This window comes from Hermetia illucens, chromosome 2 (genome assembly GCF_905115235.1).
Source record: "Hermetia illucens chromosome 2, iHerIll2.2.curated.20191125, whole genome shotgun sequence".
Taxonomy (NCBI): domain Eukaryota; kingdom Metazoa; phylum Arthropoda; class Insecta; order Diptera; family Stratiomyidae; genus Hermetia; species Hermetia illucens.
Genome location: NC_051850.1, coordinates 151631234 through 151652927, shown reverse-complemented (window position 1 = coordinate 151652927; position 21694 = coordinate 151631234). Strand labels below are relative to the sequence as shown.

General features: G+C 40.1%; 1 protein-coding gene and 1 long non-coding RNA gene across 3 annotated transcripts in view; one reads left to right on the top strand and one right to left on the bottom strand.

Annotated features, from left to right (window-relative positions):
- Window positions 1–21694, bottom strand: part of LOC119647937 — a 504053-nt gene that overhangs the window by 177720 nt on the left and 304639 nt on the right. The gene's annotated exons all lie outside the window — the stretch shown is intronic.
- LOC119647939 lies at window positions 12496–12971 on the top strand. The gene is made up of 2 exons (XR_005248969.1): window positions 12496–12634; window positions 12696–12971. It is a non-coding gene; the product is annotated as an uncharacterized LOC119647939 (long non-coding RNA).

Below are 21694 nucleotides of genomic sequence, written 5' to 3'. Positions count from 1 at the left end.
CTCAAGAACTACTCAACCGAAAAATCTGAAAAAAATCAAGAGGTTGCTACTGTATGGTGCCTAGACCTTATAAAAGAAATACACAAAATCTTTCATACCTGAAGCATATAGCTTACGATTTCCCGATTTGTTTGAACTACTGAGGGAGTCACAGGGCAGCAAAATAGCACATTGAAAACGAGGAAAAAATATCAGATTCGTATGCAAAGATTACGGGTGGGCAAACATCCTTGAAGGTGTGACTATGCCAAGATGCAACCTTCCTTCCATTAACTTGCGGTGAAAACTGATGGGGAAACAGCTAGAGAATACAGTGACTCAGAGGTTGTTCAAGACGAGCTACTAGAAATCTGCAGCAAGATAGGGAGCAACAAAGCTCTTTGTCCGGACGACGTGCAGAATAAGGCCCTTAAGTTCTCGATGAAATTAAAGCTGAATCATGCATGTTAGAAGGGATTTTTTTCTCATCATGAAAGCCGTAAAAGCTGGTATGGTTCCCTAAGACTGGTAAGCCTCTGATCTATACTCCTGTACAATAGATTGCCTCCAATAGTTGAGTGCCCTGAATTAAGTGTTACACACAGGTAACTGGCAACGATTGGTACTCCCAGGTATTTCATTGCTATTTTCGATAGTTACTTAGAAGAAAGCGTGAAGGTATCACGCCGAAAAGTTACGTAATGAGTATGCTCTTTTTATGGTTGTCTGACCGCACTCTGTATTAGGCGTATCTTTAAGGAGTACAATGTACAATGAATTAGTTAATTATCCATATAATGTGGAATCTTTTCCTTTATCACATGCGAACGATATCGAAAGGAAAATATTTATAAATAGATCGAAACAAAGAGGAAAATGACCAGAAAGGGTTAGTAGACATGTAGACTGATCCCTGCGATCCAGGAAAGCAAAACATTAGCAGATCAATTGTAACCTCACTCAACTTCTCACGTGCATCAAGAATATCACCAGTAGTTGTACACGTTTAAATTGATCCTGTACGTCCTTCCGTGAAGCACTGATGAAGGGAACTAATGGTTTCTATAATATTGGTATATGCGGGTAAAATAAATAACACTAGCGAAAAAATAAAAACGGTCTAATTATTTCAAAGCATTTAATCGCAAGAAACACCGCAAGTTTATGGTTAGATGTAGTAAACCTTTCTAGAAGGTATCAACGCTGCGCCCTAATGGTGGTTTCATGAGTCATGGACGGAACTGAGGATAGTTTTTTAGGGGTTCAAAATCTTACACAGTGGCGAATCCTGACCATTGTCTTTAATAGTTTTTCCTTTTTTAAAAAAAGACAAGCAGATGTACCGCCGAATAGACAAACAGATAAACTCTTTTATAAGGTTGCTTTTTAAACAAAACATTAAAAAGCGTGTTGCTAGAGAATAGTGCCTTAGGGCCAATTACATTTATCTATGCCTATCGATTAAAAATTCGCGGATGTGTTCTCATATAGAAATATACTCAATGATTCTCGCAGTGCTTATCCTGATGCATCTCGAATGAAGACATTGACACCTCTGCAGTAAGTTTGCCACTGTCGCTAAGAATTGAGTGAAAATAAAGAAATGCAGCCTTTCACCGTTGAGGCTTCCCTCGTTCTCCTACCCTTCATATGTAGCATATTTTGTGAAAAGGGTCATCGCTCTATTGACTCTGCAAGACTCTGAGCGTTGAAAGATGAAGTGTTCAAAATATCATTAAATGATCCCTACAAGAATATTACTCTTGTTAGACAGCATTTTAAATTGATCCAAACCAAAAAGCACGTTAATCTTCGTCTAGTCTTCTTGAGTGACATTTATATTGTCATGGTGGTTCCATCACTTGAGACCCAAAATTATTTCATTCTACAGGATATAGATCCACTTAGTCCAATTGACGTGGCAAAGTTCTTCTATAGTTATAGAATGTGAGGTCCTTATTTATGAAACTGTGGAAGAGTTAGTCAATACAATATGATACAAAGCAATTTTCTTTATTATTCATCAGCGATTACGTTAAATAACCAAGCAGCAGTCATTCCTCTAAATTCTAAATACAAATATCCTCAACGATAATGTTGAAAGTTCGAATGACTGTAAATATTTCTATAACGACTGGTTGAGGAATTCCTTCTAGTGTGAACGAACATGTTCTACGGCTAGACGATATAATTATAGTAAGCACATTTATTCATTCTCAGCTTTATGAATAAAGTAATTAAAATAACTGAACCAGATTTCTTTAATTAACGATTATATTTACTCCTAACACGAGACTCTGCGCAACACTAGGTGTACTATATTAATTTTATTAATAGTCCCCATTACATTTTCCCACGCAAAATATTGCTCTAATAAAAATACAAATAAAAATGTATATATTACGCAAATCCATAAAATTCAATGCTATTAAATCATAAATCAGAAGTAATAACACTTTCCAAGTATTTTCATTACCTGATCACTGAATGCTCATACACCATAGTGTCGGACAAAGCAAAACCTTCATTTAAATAATGTATCTAATCTATCCACTTGAAAATTGAAAGCAACAACTCGATCTAGTTCTTGACCACCGACTTGTAAGTTACACTCCTTCACCTGAGGCATACACTAGTTAATAATAGTAAAAGAGTTGGTTACAATGGGAACGGGCACTGCAGGAACGACTGCAAACATTGTTGGAAGCATGTATGTACCGTGCAGCGCGTATCCACCTTAGAAGTTAAGTGGAGCTGAGAAACGAACTTAAATGTCAATGTTGCTTTCATGTTGGTATGATAGCTAAAACTATCTTCAGGGGTTGGCGTGTGCTTCTGAAATTATAGCGGAGCTACCTGCAGTTCCACACAGCATGTAGATATATGGTTATACAGTTGTTTGTAATAACAGTTCCATAGAAAATGAAACTAATACAGCGTCGTTAGGGACTAGAAATAACGAATATAGCGAATATTTGACGATGATCTAAATTGAAAACATTTAAATTCTCAAAAAAGTCATAGTTTTAAGGGATAAGCTACAACAGACGCAACACATGCAATGCCAAAAATTGGTTGGTCTAAAACAGTGGGAGCACTTACATATGTCAAATGTGCTGTTGATCAATGAGAAACATTTGATAATAAGATTCTCTAGTATCTAGCTAAATTCTCCAAAGCTTCTATTGCTGCTGGATTAGATTAGATATCTACAACTTTATTTTTTTAAGAGAATCACTAAAAGAAGTTAGGTCCAAATTCACTTTATGTAATTCTTCATCCGCCAACACTGTCCTTTACTTACAGAAACACCACATTTTTTCTTCTAAATAAAATTAAAATTGTATCATTAATTATTTAACATCAATTTTATTCTTCTACTCTTTTATTGTTGGGTGTATGCAATGCATTCCACTCTCGAACGAATATGCTCGTATATTTTTGTGTTTATACTCTTTCCATGAAACACAGTTTAGCAAACACTAACTTATTGGAGCACTAAATATTGCTCTGGTTGCGATAAAGTGAAGGCTGTACAAGCTCTAAGGTCTTAACAATATTGTGTTACAGACACAATATGTTTTACTTTGAAAAATCCAATCCATTGTTCATTCTTACCATCGGCAAGAATGAGACGAATCGGATTACTTGTCTAGATATCAGCAATGTTGTAAAGTACCAAAGGCAATACCCAATTTTTTTTATATTGAAAATGTGGAAAGATGGAAGAAATGCAACCAAGGCTGTCTATTTCGCTATCCAAGTTGGTATATATGTGAATGTTTCTATTTCTATTTGAGTTATTTCAAACACTCAATTTAGTACCTTGCAAAACGAAAGATTTAAGCCAGTAACTTGCTTTCAAAAGACGGTGGGTATTAACATATTGACTTCGGTTCTATTGAAAGTTTTGCTTCACTTGGAATTTGGATATACATCATTCCACTGCTCTTTAAAAAGGATTGCCATTTGCCGGCAATTGATAGAACTTATAATTGTGCAATTACCCCGTATTGGTGTCACTGAGGATAAATTGTCGTTTAGAGTTTTTCATTACATGCGCCCCCGCCCCAACTAAATGTTTAAATAAAGGAACCCAACTTCAAGATATTAATGAAATTTGTATGTGGTATTGAAGTATATTCGATGTCATTGTTTACGGAATCTGGCATCATCTAATTGTCTGCCCGGGAATCGCTTGCATGAACAGACGCCTAGGAGTTGATTTTTCATGAATTTTTTGCATAAATCGACCAATGTTTCAGTAATTGCAAGATGAATAGTCGAAAAGTCGTTGAAACTTTTAGCCCCTGGACAAAGATCAGATATTCTCATACATATGGACGAGCCAAGTAGCAAATTGGCAAGATTGCTTTGGAAAATGAGCCTGTCACCAAACTTAAACTTCAAAAAGCTGACTGTGAAACGAATTCGTCTTTGGCAGTTGATACCAGTTATAATGTATTCCAAAAATGTATGGTTAGCCTGGAGTGTTTGCGGGCTCCCTTAACTTTATTAGCCAGTAGGTATCACTTTGAAAGAATTAGGCCTGAACAGCACTTTCGAGATGAAACCCTAATGTATTTTACATTTTTTTCGGATACGTTAATTCGTTTTTTTTAACAATACCATCCAGAAAAATCTACTTTTGGAGAAATTTAGTATATACTTCCTTTTTCAGTAAAGTCCAATTGAAAAAAAAACCGATGGTTATGATCGAAATTTACCTTAAGCTCTTGGGTCAATATAATCTCCTGTGGATGCATACATACAATTTAAGAGAGCCACATTCTTGAGAGTGGTTCAAAATCGACCGTTATAGCTGTAATATGCTCGGTAATTGTGGGTTCTGCTATTGGGCTGGGTCGACAATATTTCCAAGTGATCTAGGAATGAGTTTTTCTTCAAGATGAAATAGTAGGTACTTTTGATGGCAGCCAATTGAAAATCGATATTCTCCGGAAGATTCTGCCGTCCGCTGCGGTAAGTGACAATTATGTTGGTTTCCTTTGAAGTCAACGTCAGAACTCTTTCTTTTATACACATTCGGAAGATAACCCCTCAATAAACTGCTAATTGCAACATAATCGATCTTTTTACCATTTCTGCCAGTCATTCAAAACCCATCTGACCTTATGGTATGATATCAATGGGATTCAAATCATGTGCCGCAAATGACATGGCAGTGAAAGATGCAGAAATGTACATATTGTTATCTCCACCGCGACCGTATCTCTCGACAACATCCCGGATCATTTGCATTCAGATCATAGGTAACAATTACAATATCGGCTTCAGTAAGCCTCTATTGAACAAGAAGAAAACTATCTGTTTTCTATATCACAAAACTTTGCTGGGGCATAGTACTGAAGGTCTTGGGGGTTTAACGTGAGTGCCTGCCTTGTAGGTATCTGCCATGATTAGTACAGCTGCATTGGTCTATACTGAGTGTAGGCTCAGCTTTCACACCAATGGATTTGAGGACTATCTAATACTTTGGTCGCAAGAAAGGGGCAGGACCGCCTCTTCCCCCCACTTTCGATAACCTTCGGTGTAGCTTTGTGGTAAGAGCCACTTCATATGAATTGCTTAGTTCGAGTACTTGAGGGCAACATGGTGCACAATTGTTATGCTCCTTAATCTGGAACTGTTAGTAAATATCCTGCCAAAATTCGGACTTCAAGTAATAACAGTGCGCACGGCGGTAGTTGACAGCGTTAACCCGATACCAGATTCACATCTACTGCCACTAGATTTTCCAGAGAACACAAACACGGTTTTGCAAGAGAGAACGAGAGAATCAGAGAGAGAGAGAGAGAGAAAGGGCACACTCCGGAGTCCTATGTTTTAATTTCGCTTGCGCCCAGAATATCCAGTCTATATCGCCGTAATTTTCGCTCCAGTTATAGAAAGCGAGCATTCTTGGTACCCACGATATCATTGTCGAGAAACTTGGAAACCAGTCATAAACCCATTATGATAGCCCAACATTGTAGTTGTAGGGCGAATTCTTGCCCGCGTTGGAGAGAAGAATCATCCAAAAAATTTTTGGCCCCCTACATGAGGATGGACGATTCCGTAGCCTACATAACGATTGTATGGTTGTTGATAAAATCCGGCACAATAAGTTGCGGTGGGTGGATCACTTAATCCGTATGGATGAGGATGATCCCACCCGAAAAGTCTATAAGGGCAATATCTATGGTAGAAAAAGAAGATGAGGCAGACCCTGCCTGAGATGGAGCGATGGCGTGGGTCAGGACGCCAGACAGCTTTTAGGGATATCGAATTGGTGGACCTCGGCGCAAAACCGGGTGTCTGCAGTTACTTATTAAGGCAGGCCTAGACCGGATACCGGTTGATGTGCCGTTGATGATGATGATGAACATTGTAGTTGTGAGGTCAGCCTTTAGTTGGCTCGTAATAGCAGTTTCGGCGACAAGGCAGTTATGAAATTTACAGGTTGCTGCCACACAAATTTTTTATTCTTTTCAATTCTCTTTTACTATAAGCCAAGCATATCCCTGTTTTTCCCCATATGGTCGATGAGACTGTTCGAGTAGCACTGTAGTTAATAGGTTGAGGTGAACGTTTCCTGTGTGTTTCAGAATCTAGCATGCTTAATCCCGGGATAAGTGAATCGCGATTTAGTGGAAATAACTCTTCGAAATAATTGAGTTAGGAGATTTGTAGGGGAAATTATCGTTGAAAGCCTTCGAAACATTAGACAGTCACAAGTTCAAAAAAAAAAGAAAGGACCACTAGAGGGATAGGACTTCTCATAGAGCACAATGGTGGAGGGAGGAGTGCCACGACGGTCCGACATCAAGTTGATGCTGACTTAGGACCCAACAATTCTCAAAAAAAAAAATATTTTCAGCCCTGGTTATGATCTATGAATTTATCGAGGGAAAGCATAATGTCCACCACTACATTAAAGCGATGGTCCGAACCCTTAACGACCATTACAGAACGTCCATGGACAGATAGGGTTTCTCGTGTCAATGAAAATAGGACTATTACAAACTGTGAAATTCCATTAACATGGAGCAAACCACTCAAATAAGCCTAAAGTGGGAGGGGCGTAGAGAGGCACAGGGGACTGAGGGAGGATAGTGAAGTAAAGCTTCCAACACCAAAAAAGTGCAGTAGTTCCAAAGAAGCAGAAGTCTCGTCTAGACACGATTGTTATCGAGAGTAAGAGTGACCTGTCGTATACTGAGGTTCTGCGGAAGGTTAAGGGAGATTCGAAACCAAGTGATCCACTTGGCAATGTCACAAGAATTAGAAAACCGCAGAAGAGGGAAATTCTCCTAGAGTTCCACAACCCGCAGATGAAAGGACTTAATTTCGAGAACCTTGAAAGTGGATCCTTAAAAAAGGAAGTGCGTATATTCACACACCAGACAGTTGTTAAGTGGAAGTATATCGACGACATTACGCCAAAGGAGGACATATGGAGGGAATTTGTGCAGTAATTCACTTCAAATTCCAGACGGGACGGTCACCCAATAAAAAACTTGCGAAAAGCATATGGACGCACCCAAATGACAGCCATCAGCCATTATCTTCTATATACATACACAAGCTGCTGGAAGCCGACAAAGTCAAAATTTGATAGGTCATCTTTTGGATCAGAGAGAAAGTTTTTTTCTGGCATCTATTTGAGATATTTGGAAAACAATTTGCACAAGCGAATATTATAGCGCTGGTCGATGCAGACGGTATGGCAAAAAACTACACTTGGGGATTATTTATGAGCCATACAGAGTACAAGGCAATGTGGCAAAAGTGAAACGAGGAGAATTTGGACAATAGGAAGACATGCATTCGAGGAACTAACCGCAACATCTGAGGTTGGATTTGTAAGCGCCAAAATTAGCCAGATTCCTGTATATAGCTGCTATGCTTTACCTAGCGCGAGAAGGTGGAATATGAGTGAATGTCATATGAACTTGTGTTAAAAGCAAGCCAAAATTCCTCATTGCCACCGCAATGCCTGGTCTATCGAGTGGGGAAGCAAAGTACCAAACTAAAGGAGTTTGATATTCCCGGAAGCTTTTCGTCCCTGGCCTGTTCGTTAATATAAGCACATTCCGCAAAGATAGGATGGGCTCAGTCGTAGCTATTACTTTTGTGAGCAGTGCGGTAATGAAGAAAGTGACTAATTAGCAAACATTGCATCCATAGTGCCGTGGTATACTATTTAATGCAATGAAGAGCAGGTGAATGGTATATCTGATAGAAATAAGGTCATGTCAGACCAAGCAGTGGATTTGGAAGACGGTTAACGTGGTAAAATGACAAAAACGGAAATAGAGTACAATTCTCGCAAGCAAGAAGGAGAAATCAAAAGGCAGATTGCACAGACGGGGGTAACAAAGCCTGTCAGGTAAGGCTGTGAAAAGTAATTCATTAGAACAAACAAAATATATTCGAAGAAGCCTGCGAACAGGTGGACATCAACCCGTGGAGAGGAGCCTATAGAATGGTAATTGCTAAGTTGAATGGAAATGCAGCTCAAGTCCACAGTTTTATTACGAAAGGCGGTGACAAATCGGCCTTCACATTAAGGCAGATCAACTATTGCGATCATAAGGGAACACGGAATATTTCGGTAGTGATAGAATTGGATTGGTTCATTTTCAATTTCAATGAGGAATGAAATTGGTAAGTGCTGATGTTGCCACCAAAGGGTGGTAAATCACCTGGGGAACTATTCTTGTACCATCTAATTTGTTTGTTGAACCATATACATAGGAAAGTGTCTAGAGTTCAGTTCTAGAAGAAATTCTAGAGACAGCTGCAAGCATATCGGAGCAACACTACGGGTTTCGCCGTAGTACCTAGAATGCAATTGGAGGAATAAGCTAGCTGGGCCATACGAAAAGTTATTACGCTCGATATGAGCTATATTTTGAACTCTACGCAATATTATAAGATCTTTAAACCAGTTAGATGTATGACTTGCGGTTTCGTCCAGCAACTCATCAGACGCTGTCCTCTGCCCTGGACGAAACCGCAAGTCATATATTTTTGCAACTTGTGTGCTTGCCCAAGGATGAGGGTTCCGTGGACTACGACCGAGAAAGCATGTTACTTTCCAACTGGTCCCGTCCGCCATTAAGCGGATGGCGCATTTAGGAATCCCTCAATTCTTAAAACAAAAATTTCAGTAAGATGTGTTTACTTATATTCAACTAACCCTCAGGGATTATTTCGTCGATAGGAAGCGTGTTTATGGCATCGACGTAGGCCCAGTTGAATATAGAATTTGATAATCAGCTTTTTCTCATGCATCGGTACAAGGCTCATTATTATGGTCGATATATGACCAGGTGCAACAGATAAAACTCCTAAGCCAAGCTACATTTATAAGCTATGCCGACGATATTGTGGTTGGGGTTGAGGTTATATTAAGGTGTTTATTACCTTAGAATTAAGGTGAACAAAAACAAACCATTGACAGTATACGGTCTTAGTGCCCAAAGAGTTGTTTCCGCATTTCTGATTTCGATTTGACGCGCATCGATATTTTGGCTGAAGATTGGAAGTTACATGGTGATCATAATAAGCGTAGGGAGAAGAGAACGCGCACAATTAGTGCATTGCGAGAACCTTAACATAATGCTCACAAAGCAAGGTGCAAATACAGGCCGATTTTAAATATCCTGTTTTCAATTATGTGCAGCCGTGGAGGTATACGTTGGCATGTTGGCGTAGTTTTTGACTGGGTATGAACAAAACTAATGGTACTCCTATTTACATAGTTTTGTACATGAAAATTCGCCCTTTTGTCGCTGTGGATAATAATATTAATCGGCAGGACTCATTAAGGCAGGACATTGCTACGCTGATTCAAATCGGCATTGGCAATGTCAGTAGATGGCTGAAAAATAAAGTACCGGGGGTTTACAGGAACTATGCCATCCCGAGTGAGACACCCGTAGCTGAAATTCTGGACACACTAAAGCAGACTTTGGGCGTTACCCACCCAGCATGCTAAGTGGATCACCCCCGAAGGCACCCGCCATGCTACTAAGCCTGGCATGAATTTTGCGGATGCTAGCGAGGTGGAGGTTCGACGAGCCATACACAGCTCGACGAACTGGAGGTGCCCAAGTCTGGATCGGGTAGAGAACTTCCGGTACAAAAGGTTCACCAGCATCCATGGTCGGTTGGCACACATCATTAATCAGGTTATGAGTAGGCCGGAGGAATTTCCACCCTTTTCTTACTGAGGGGATTAACTACTTTATCCCTAAGAAGTACACGTTGCAAGACCCCGCGAACACAAGACTGATCACTTGCTTACCAACCCTCTACAAATTCATAATGTCCATCATTATTAGAAGGGTCAATGCGTGCCTCGAGACCAACAACATTCTGTCCGAGAAGCAGAAGGACTGCCGAGTTGGGTCAAGGATTTGCAAAGAGCAATTCATTTTCGACTCGGTAGTTTTAGGACAAGCAACTAGAGACCAAAGGAACCTCTTTAGTTGCTATATCGATTATGTCAAGGCTTTCGACAGGATGCTAAGTGCGAACTGACACACTTGATGTACTTAGATGATATCAAGTTGTATGCTGGTACTAATGACCATGTTAGATGTCTGTTGCGAATAGTAGAAATGTTCAGCTGTGATATTCGGATGGAGTTTGGATTAGACAAGTATCGCATCCGAGCCATCCACAAAGGTCATTACGAGCCGTATGCTGGACATAGCATTGGTGATCTCCACATCGAAACTATGACCAAGACAGACTTCTACAATCATCTTGGAGTTCTGCAAGGAACTCATGCTCGAGTTGGAGATCTGAAGAATGTTCTGCTGTCCGAATTACTGCGGCGTGTAAAGCTGGTACTGAAATCGCATCTATCGGGGAAGAATAAAATAAGCGCATCAAATGTATTCGTTATTCCTTCACTGGCTTATGCATTCCGAATAGAAAGCGTCTAGCTGTGGATAGAGACAACTATGTCAAAATTCCGAAAACATCATCCAAACTCTGCCGTGGAGCGGATGAACCGGCCTTGTGACATCGGGGATAGGGGCGTTGTTGACGTGGCGGCACAACATCATCGCCAAGTCGACTGGCTGCGCGCTTACTTTTACAGCAAAAAGCAGGCGCGTCCCTTGCGTGCGGCTGTCTGTAAGGCAGACTGTAGAGTGATTCATTTAACTTGAAGGATCCATCTTTTAATCCTCTGAGTGTGGTACCATCAGTGAGATTTGCACCGCGACCTTTACCTACCGCTCTAACCACTGAATTGTTTTCAATACCTAAGTGAATATGTACTTCTGATTTGCCCGAGATTTGTTTGCAATTAAATGCTCGAATCCCAAGAAGTGTGGTGCCACTTATTACAGGTACCATAAGCGGTATTTAAGAGGCGCTTCATTTTAGCGCCTACGAAAGAGTGATGGGAGGAGAGGTAATTATCACCGTAGAAGTAGCCTCGCAAGGCAGAATACCTTCCACCATGTAACGTTTATAGATAGGTCCGTGGGGTACAGTGAGTGAAGTGAGGTGGTTTTTGTGGATTAAACTCCCAAAATGTGGTTTTCGATATTTTTGATGTTTTCCATGAAACCGAAACCTTAAAAGTGAATCTAGAATTTTGCTTGGGAATAGAGTGGTCCTGAACTCGCCATTTAAATTGAGAAGTAACTAACTTTTTCGTTGTAGTTCACAAGCCATTTTTTTCTTGGAGGAATACCTAATCTGGAGCAAACAATATTCGGCAGAAGCGCGAGGCATCGTTTGATGAAATCGCCCAGGTCCTGCATTCGGAACCATCAGCCAACAAAAAAAATCTTAAGAATGAGACTGCAGTGAATGTAGCATTATCTTCAAATTATTAAAAGATGAATCAGAGGACATGGATAAATCTGTAGTCGATATTTGTAGTCTGCGTGTTAAATACCATATATTGTAATTGCATAAGTGATATGTCTGTTTCCACTGTAATGGACGTCTACTTTGAAAACTTAATTATTCAATGATTCAAACTACATTCACTTTAAGTTATAATATTATAATTGATATGTACTAGATTCTTGGATTGATAGCCATTAAATGAGTATCCGGGAGTTAGAATTGTCGCCCTTCTACAATGTGTGGAAACCAAGGCCCAAGAGATTAAGCTTGAAGGTCCGCGAAGGATTAACCTCCAATTTCAATGTCTCATAGGTGCAAATGCGGAATAATTCTTGAATTCCTTACGAATTTATGCATCAGGTAGTCTCAATCAACACTGAATTATGAATGAGAACCTTGAAAATTCAAATCGTAGTCTTATTTGTCATTTCACGCGTCGCGTGTCATACTCACGCTAAATATAGAGGAAATCACATCCAAATGACGTGCGAGCACATTCCAAAACAACAAAACAATATAAAGATCGGAAAATAGTTTTTATCAAATCTGATGCACACCCATGTGATTCTAATGCGCATCAATTTACACCTTGTTCGCAAGTTTAAATCTGGTTTATAACGAATTCACGTTTAATGTCCGCCTTGAGATCGACACTTATAAAGCGGAGTGCGATTATCGCTGATGCTATTAATGCAATAAATCGATCAATCAACTTCTGATCAATGCAAGGACGTATCCACCAACAACATGTGATAATCGAATCACTTGAAAAGTAAATTTTTGTATAAAAAATCTGTTTTTCGTATAAAAACTATAAAATATTTATTCTCTAGCCGCGGTTGATTATGGGAGGATAGCATCAATGCTAATGGGTCCGTTTTCGCTGGTGATTATTATCTCAATTGCCTGTTCCTCATAAAACTTTCAATATAATGCTGAGATTGTCAATCCACACGCTTTGAAGATTATTTTAATTGGCCAATATGAATTTTAACGAGCATAATTTAATTGCAATAAATGTTTGTTCTCACAAACGCGCTTTTCTATTTAAGTTAATGTTGTTAAATATGAATAAAAGCTACGTGATGAGTGACACGTGATTTTCGTTAGATTATTGAAAGAAATTAATAACAGAAATTAATTTGATTTGGTTTTTTGCAAAAAGTGTAGACACGCGTATTTAATGACGACAAATATTTAGAAATAGTTCATGAAGATGTGCATTTTTTTAAGCTGTGAACCGTAAATAGTGAGCATAGCAGCAGGTGATCCCATATAGCAATTTAATTTCTGCAGACCAGGGGTCGTTTATTTTTTTATGCAATGGCAAATTACATATGAATTCGAGTCGGCGTAATAGTTAATTTCAAATTTTGCTCGATGTAATCTAATTTTGTTCCACTTTTTAGAAAAATTGCATGCCAGGAAGAAAAAGTTCCGCGTTTTTCGTTGATATTCTTTATCTTTTAGTAATAGCACGTCGGTTGCTACAATCGCTGTAAACGTGTGGGCAATTTGTCTCTGCTCGAAAATGCTCACTACATTTAATTGAGACCCTGGTGGGTGGCGTAAGGCACACTTTATAGGATTTTGGAAATATTTGTCAATAAAACTTTGTGGTTTTGCATTAGAAGGTTTTGAATAAAATTTGGTAACGTACTCTAGAAAAATCTGAGTGTCCAGCTTTTAAAAAACCTAGGTCTAAGCGGACGGACACCACAGGTTATTTTTTTCTGCTAGATTTTGATGTGAGGGAAGAAGATAGTGGGCCTAAAAACATCAATGGTAGTGAGTCGAGTTGGTTGAGCTTTCACTTCTCCACCTCGTTTCCCTGGTTCCGAATCCCGATTCATTATGGATGTCGTAATTACTAATTGAAATTGCGATGGCCAAAAAACCATCTTGAGTGGCCGGAGACGACCAAGAGGGGAGAGTTATTCCGAAAACCTACAAAGACGGCCAAATTGACCAAGAAGGTCCGCCTGCAAACATTGAAGCTTCATTGAATGTAGGGGCCCTTTTCGAGCACTTCGTTCTCTCACGTGTCATTTGCCTTTTGCGATGCATGGGTCTCCACCGGATCTTGAAAAATTTTCAAACATGGAGATTCGCATGCGCCTATCGAAATGAAAAACGCATGAGCTAAATCTGGAAGTGAAATACAAAGAAAAAATAAACAGAATTGAGAAAAACATAAAATTCCTCCACTCAGAGCTCGGTGTGATTACTTTCTTTTTCCAGTAATTTCCTTTCAGATTCTATATATTGGGTTGAGGAATAAGAAATTTTGTATTTGTAATCAAAATTTGACGCTTTATTTAACATAATTAGAATTATCCGATTTAGGTCAAATATGCACCGTTTTGTTCGCAAACTTGTCCCCCCCCCCCCCCCCCCTTATAAAACCTCACCTCCTCATTTGCAAAAAACTCAGGCAGCCAGTTTTCGCAATCCTCTTTTGAAGACAACAACAGACAAGCGTTTTGGATGGACCGGAATAGGTGGTAATCACTTAGTGCCAGGTCCGCACTATACGGTGGGTACGATAAGACATCCATCCGAGTTCCCGTAGCTTCTGCCGGGTCATCAAAAATGTGTGAGGCCGAGCGTTGTCATGGTGGGACAGAACACCATTCCTATTGACCAATTCTGGCCGCTTCTGGTCAATCGCCTGCTTCAAACGGTCGAGTTACTCACAGTACAGGACCGAATTGAGGCTCTGGCCATAGTTGAGCTACTCATAGTGGATGATTCCCTTCCAATCCCACCAAACACACAGCAAAACCTTTCCGGTCGTCAATCCGGGCTTGGCGATGGTTTGGGCCGGTTCGCCGCACTCCGACCATGATCTTTTTCGCTTAAGGTTATCGCACGGGATCACCTGTCACCATCCGCTTCAAAAATGGGTCGAATTCGTTGCGTTTCAGCAGTACATCGCAGGCGTTGATTCAGTCCAAGAGATTTTTTTGCGTCAACTCGTAAGGCACCCAAACATCCAGCTTTTTTTTGGAATTCAATCTTCTGCAAATGGTTCCAAACGGTTTTATGGTCTATACCCAGTTCCTGGCCAATCGAGCGAATGCTCACATGCCGGTCTACTTGCATGATTTCGACGATTTCATCGGTTTCTACGACGATTGGCCTACCAGTACGGGGTGTATCTTCGGGATCCACTACACCAGAATGAAATCGATCAAAGCAACGCTATGCTGCGTGAATCGTTACAGTATCGGGCCCATAAACTTCACAATTTTTTTCGGCCGCCTTCATTGCATTGATTTCCTCTCAGGTAGTAAAAATGTAAAATATGACGAATTTCTTGCTTGGTGGTCTCCATTTTTGACGCGCTATAACTTGAGACTGAAACATACGATCACAACACTGTCAAAGAGACAGTTGTAGCACAGATTGTCGTCCTCAAATCTCCGTATAGCATGACCCGATGCAATAAGTACAACACAAGATATGTTTAAGTGTCGCCATCTATTGACAAAATACGATATTTCTTTTTCCCCAACCTAACATAATAACAACAAATAACAGAAGTTCACTGTAAGTATCATCCCAAAATTTTGATTTGTACTTGAATTATTTCGAATTTTGTCAACTGTAGAGCACACAAAGTTTGAAAAATTTATAAAGAAAACATTACTTCCTTCGTTTCAACGATAAGAACTCGCAATCCTTTCGTTTTGCATGCCGGTCTGCCGAAATTCTACAAAAAAAATCTTTGATCGATCCACTTTTCACGCGGCCAAAGACTTTTAAGGGATTCAGAATTTCTTGGTGGTTACTTTTGGCTTTTTTGCTGTTGGCTGCAATAAATATCACATGAAAACACTTAAATTTGTTTAATATCCAACTTGGATACTTCAATCTGAATTACTGTGGTTATACCCTTGGAGGATGCTTCAATATTTAGCGGTTAGAGGGACTAAACTGTTTTTTGCAAGTCCTTCCGTTCCTGTGATTGCTTCTGCGATCAATGCGCAAGGATTTAGTTCTAGTACTACTTGTGCTGTCCTGGTCGTGAACGGTGCCGAGAGCAGATTGTCTTGGCCAGGGAGCAGCACAGCAGACACAATTTGAATATCAGCAGGCGAAAGCACAACGTTTCCCGCTGTACACTCTCCAGTGTGGACAACTAAGCGAATCTGTATTTTTATTTTTCGCTAAATTCCGTAAGCGGAACTCTTTTCGTTACCAGAAAAATCAGAATAAAACTGAATATAGAGGCACCAAGTCGTCGCGCGCGCGATCCCGTTCAATGGGCCTCCTTTGGATCACATCTGATGTTCACTAATTACCGGCACAAAATAATTTTTCATTTCCACGATACTCAATCAACTAATTCAGCCCTTCTGTGTAGTGCCCTTTGGCGCAGTTATTATCAGCATCGGATTGTCCGAATATGAAATTTTCTGATCAAAAAATTTGACGCACTGAATCCATGGTGCCGGACTCTAAATCAACCAATACGGCACGTAGCACGTATTTATCGCCGGATGCTTCATTACAGTAGACATTGATGCGTTCCATCTGTAAATTATTATCACCATGATAGGCACCAGTTGTACTGGGCCCCACTCTGGTTACCGCATTAACATTCCAGTGGTGAGCCGATTTCACTACTTTTCACTAAAATTACAAATTTTCAAACAACGCAGGCACTTTCTCTGAAATCACCATTTCACTGTCCAAAACTCGCTTACCAATTGAAGATCGTCGGTCCAGTTCATCAGCTGTTTTTATAATCAGCCGATCCCCGGCTTCGCTAATCTTTGCAAAGAAAATTCATCCCTATTCGGCTCAAACAGACCAACCGTTAGGCCTGCATTGCGATATCTATGAATCGGTCAAGTTTAAATACGAGGTCGATGTTCCTTTTTGACCGGCCATGCAATATTAGAAGATTTTTATTATATATAAATTGACAATTTGTAGATAAATATAAAATTTAATTTTTAGAATTTTTAGGGAGAGGTAACAGGTGAAAGGTTTTGATAAATAACATAATGAAATAATTGATTCTTAAAATTTTTAATGGTGGATGTAATTGTATGTCGGGAAGAGAAAAAGGAAATTGGGACCAGTATAGGTAAGGTAAGTGGTAAGGGTTGTTAAAAATGGAAGAAATGGGGAGAATATTGCATATTAGTAGCTACATTCCCTCCTTGATTGCCTCTGGGAAAGGTAAAGGAAGCACGGTACCTGTTGCACAGACCCGGACACTACAATGTCTGTGTCAATCTTTGTGCTGTTCAGCTGCTGTGGGAATTCGGCAGAGTATTCTGTGTGATGGTAAAGAAATTGAAGCAGATTCCCATTCCAAAAATAAGTGATCACAAAATAGAACAGGTGAAAAAGGAGGTTGATGCCATCTGTGCCATCAATGTGTGCAAAAAAGGATGTGATTCTCCGTTTTCTTGTTCTCTGGGTTTACTGGAATTCTTCACTTCGCTTCTTTTAAAATTTTTTTTGCTATTCATCTGTTGATAAGCTCTTCAATCCGTGTAAATTCCTGAGGAGCTACCTCATCAACCCGCTGTTAAAATCAAAGGTCTAGGACTCCGAATATATTTCTGATTAAAGTTTTTACTGCTTCGACGATTCCACTTTAACCTCTTCTTTCAACATTTTATTGAAGGCATGTTTACAGTTCGATTTTGCCTCCATCGTTTAGAATTTTTTAGGGTTCTTCAGAAAAGATGAATTTTCGTTTTCATCCGTTTCAGGATGGTTTCTGCGAAACAGTAGCGGTAAATCTTCAGTCATAATCATGGTCTTCGGCTCTGCAGGTGGCGAAGGAGATAGTTTCTTTAAGGAGGCTTGAAAACTAATGCTGATGGATTCAATCAAGATCGAGACGTTGGTGATGTGTAGAATTGACTACATGGCGGAAGGAAAAATTCTGTTTTTCGTTAGGACTTAGGATTGTTAGCACTGATGAAGGGAACAAGTGGTTCCCGAAATATCGGTATTTGCAAGAATAAATATTCACACCAACGAAAAAGAAACAACAAGTTTTTATTATTTCAGATAACTAATCGTTAGAAACACCGCATAATTTCACTCAGATCAAGAGTGCTTTCCAACATGCACGGTTTCCATTGTTGTTTATTTTCCTTCGTCTGTCGATCTAATTTGTATTGTCTTGAGTCAGCATTTAGTAGGAGGAGTATTTTACTCCACAGGCAGAGAGCACCCCCAACGAATAACGTACATTATTGGTTTCTGCGGAGAGCTAAGTTGCCCTTGTGTCTCCGGTAATTAGGACGAAACCTCCATGAATCTGTGCATATGGGGATAAATTGATTACTGTAAGGTTTTTACATAAGTCAAATATATCCTTGCGACCAGTAACTGATTACTTGGTACACTGACGGATCCCTCACAGCAGAGGGAGCGGGTGCCGGTGTCATTGGTCCAAGGAAAATGTGCTTTTAGCCAATGGGTAGGTACACTAGCATATTCCAGGCGGAAATATACGCTATAGACAAATGTGCCTCCTTTAATCTACAAAGCAACTATAGGGGGCAGAACATGGCTATTCTCACCGATAGTCAAGCAGCGATCAAGGCACTTAGGTCCAACCAGGTGAACTCTAAACTGGTATGAGAATGCCTTGAGAGACTGAATACACTCGGCTCGTCCAACAAGGTCTGGATACTTTGGGTTTCAGGCCATGCTGGGTTGGAAGGCAACAAGGCAGCGGACAAACTAGCCAAGAAGGGAGCAGGGACGCCTTTACACGAGCTTTCTGTGGAATTGGAAACGATTTCATGGCTATGAATCTAAGAAATGAAGAGGAACGGTTGAGGGAACTATACTGGGCGGCCTTCCGTGGATGGAGCAGTCCAGGGTGCTTATTGGGGGATACGAACCCATACGCACAAAGGATTACTTAAAAGTACCTCCGAATCATAGTGGGAATTCTCACTGGTCATTGTCGGCTAAACTATCACCTAGGGAAGTTAGGGATATCTACGGACACTGCCTGCAGGTTTTGTGGGGAGGAGGACGAAACCTTTGTACACGTCCTCGGGCAGCGTCCGGCACTTGTGCAAAGTAGGTCGAGTCATCTGGGAGAACATTTACTATCAGATGCAAAGCTGAAAGATCTGGCAGTAGGGAACATACTGAAGTTCCTAACGGTTATAGGCCTGCTTGAGATACTATGATCAATAGGTACACTATAACCAGGAAAAGGGGCACAATAGTTCTTCAAGGACGCGGTGCGACTTTCCCTTAACAGAATAATGATCCTGCCGATTACAGTGACCTCCGCTCAGCTAGTTCTAATGCTGTTTTTTTTGTTAGGGATTAAGGAGTCCTAAGTTCGCAGCGACTTGAAAATTGGTGGCGAAGGCTTGAAAGCCAAGAGCAGGGGCTTTAGTTTTCCTGGGATGCACTAGCAGAATCAAGTTCGGTACTCGTCAAAGGGCTCTTCGCTAGCATCAGGGTGAAATTTCTGTAAAAATCCAAACAAGTTTTGAAAAGTCAGTCATCGCAATTAAATTTTCGGTCAACTCCGTGAAAGACTATTTGGTAAATTTTGAGAAGTAAATTATCTGCGGACTGTTTTCAGCTGGAGATCTTTTTTTGAGATGCAGGAATCCGCTTGTACCATTTAAGTCTCTTGGCTTTTATAGAATGTTCTTTTTTAGGAAAGAATGGATAGGTTAGAACTAATGCACGTTAGAAATATGGAAATGTTTCTGACTATATAGTGTGTTTATTAGAGCCTCACTCACAAATGTGTACTGATCATGAAAACGTGTGGAATACATTGACAGACCTGCTTACGTCATCCATTGGTATCGTTAAGATTTTCATCAGAACAGGCTTGGATCCTGCTGTGTGCCAGGTTATTGAACTCCACAGTAGTTGGTATCGATAACGTATTTTCTAAACACAACAGACTGATCTTTCAGCAAGTTGCTGCTTACCACTTCACATTTCCAGGCTATTAAAGGCGTGCTTCCTGCCATAAATCGGAGCATGAAAAAAATATATCTATCATTCCCCTGAGTTACTCACGGAAAGAATCCTGTTCATTTACAATGAAAAGTCTCCATTCCCATATCTATAATCCTGCCTGAGACCCGGCTCCAAAGAGTATAGTTCAAGTTTCAAAGAGCATAGTTCGATGGGTGTTAACTTTAGTTGCAAGTTCTCCACATTTGATCCTATATCGTATTTCTTGACAAAAAATAAGAGTTACTATGGGTGAAAAAGTGACAATGGCTGCAAATATTATTTGTACTAACAGATAGTAATTTGATACAATCGAAATAAGTCTAAACAAATTTTAAACTTCGGTGGAAAAAAAATTGTCGTCTTAAAAATAAATCCCTAAAGTGTTTCCATCCATTTCTTTGCTAATTTATATGTCGGGGATTTGCCGATTTGTTTCGTCCAGAAAAAATCCGGTTTTACTACTTTATGTAGGCTTCAACCCCACAGCAAGTGAAGGAATGCCCCAGTAGAACTACTCATCAGTTTATAATGCTGGTTGTCAAGCAACGTTTTTTATTCTACAATAATCGAATAAAATAAATAACCAGATATTTTCCCTCGTGCTAAGCCTTTCAATCGACCGCTACTCGTAGTAAATTACTTCCAAACCAAAATCAAATTGCCGAAAAAAATCTAAATTTGGCATACAATCCCGGCAAAGTTATAAATAAAGAAGGCTTGGAACGAAGACCCAAACTCCAATTTACTATCTGAGAAATATCTGTTGAGTCACAACGTGGTAATAATTGTATACACACATTCAGCTAAAGTCCAGTAAAAGTCTGGTGTTGAAAAAATGTTGCGTTCATCGGATGCACATAAAACAGAAGTGGGCAAAGAACCCGGATCTTGTCATTCTAGATTGGAAGCCTTTTAGAATCTTCTTTGTTGGTATTTGGGAAAATTACACAGAACACCGCCGTCGCCACAGACAACAAGATTGCCGGTTCCTTGGTTAGTGTTGTTACGGAGCCATACCCACGCTGCCGTCATCATTGATAGCCCATTTGATGTGTCCGGCGACCATCCATTCGTAAAATCTGTAGCTTGTCCGGGAACTTGCCAAAGAACTAGATACAAAGGCACTTAAGCATAATATGTCTAAATAATTTTCACCTTTGCGTGTGCCGTGTATATCTTCTGGGCTGATGCTGTGACCGTACATCTGTCTGTATCCTATGGATAAGTATAATTAGTTCAGTTCATTATTCGCAATAAGACAATCGTAGCTCATTAAAAAAAAGCTCCATGAGAGTGATACTGGTTGACCTTCCCCGGCGTAGAATTCTATCGCACCGGGAACCTGGGATGTGATACTTACACAAAGTGAAGGCATTTCTTAACCTCAGGCCAATAAAATAAACTTTAAAACCGATACCGGTCTTGAGGGAGGACCCCGGAGCAAGAACTCAACCAGCGTCGAAAACGAATTTATCATGCGATTTTGCACCTTTAGCAAAAACAATCAAAGCTAAGATACCTGAACTTCGCTCAATTACCGGCCCCGTCGTTGCAGATGCCAGACATAGGTGCGAGATACACGCAAGTAACCTCACGTATAGCCGACAGGTGATTTCGATTTCATTTCAATCTTTTCGCGGTTAGATTGCGGACCAGTAACCGGATGGTGAGGATTATTCTGCGGTGGGTATTATCTCCGCGCCAACAGGTTCCTTCATTCTTGGCGTACTATCTCTTTGCTATCAATTCATTTTCTTCGCTTTGTTTGCCATGCATACATATTAGTTTAAAGGAGGCCTGAACAAAAAACCATGCATAGGTAAAATGTAGGCCTCGTTACAGGTTCAGCTCA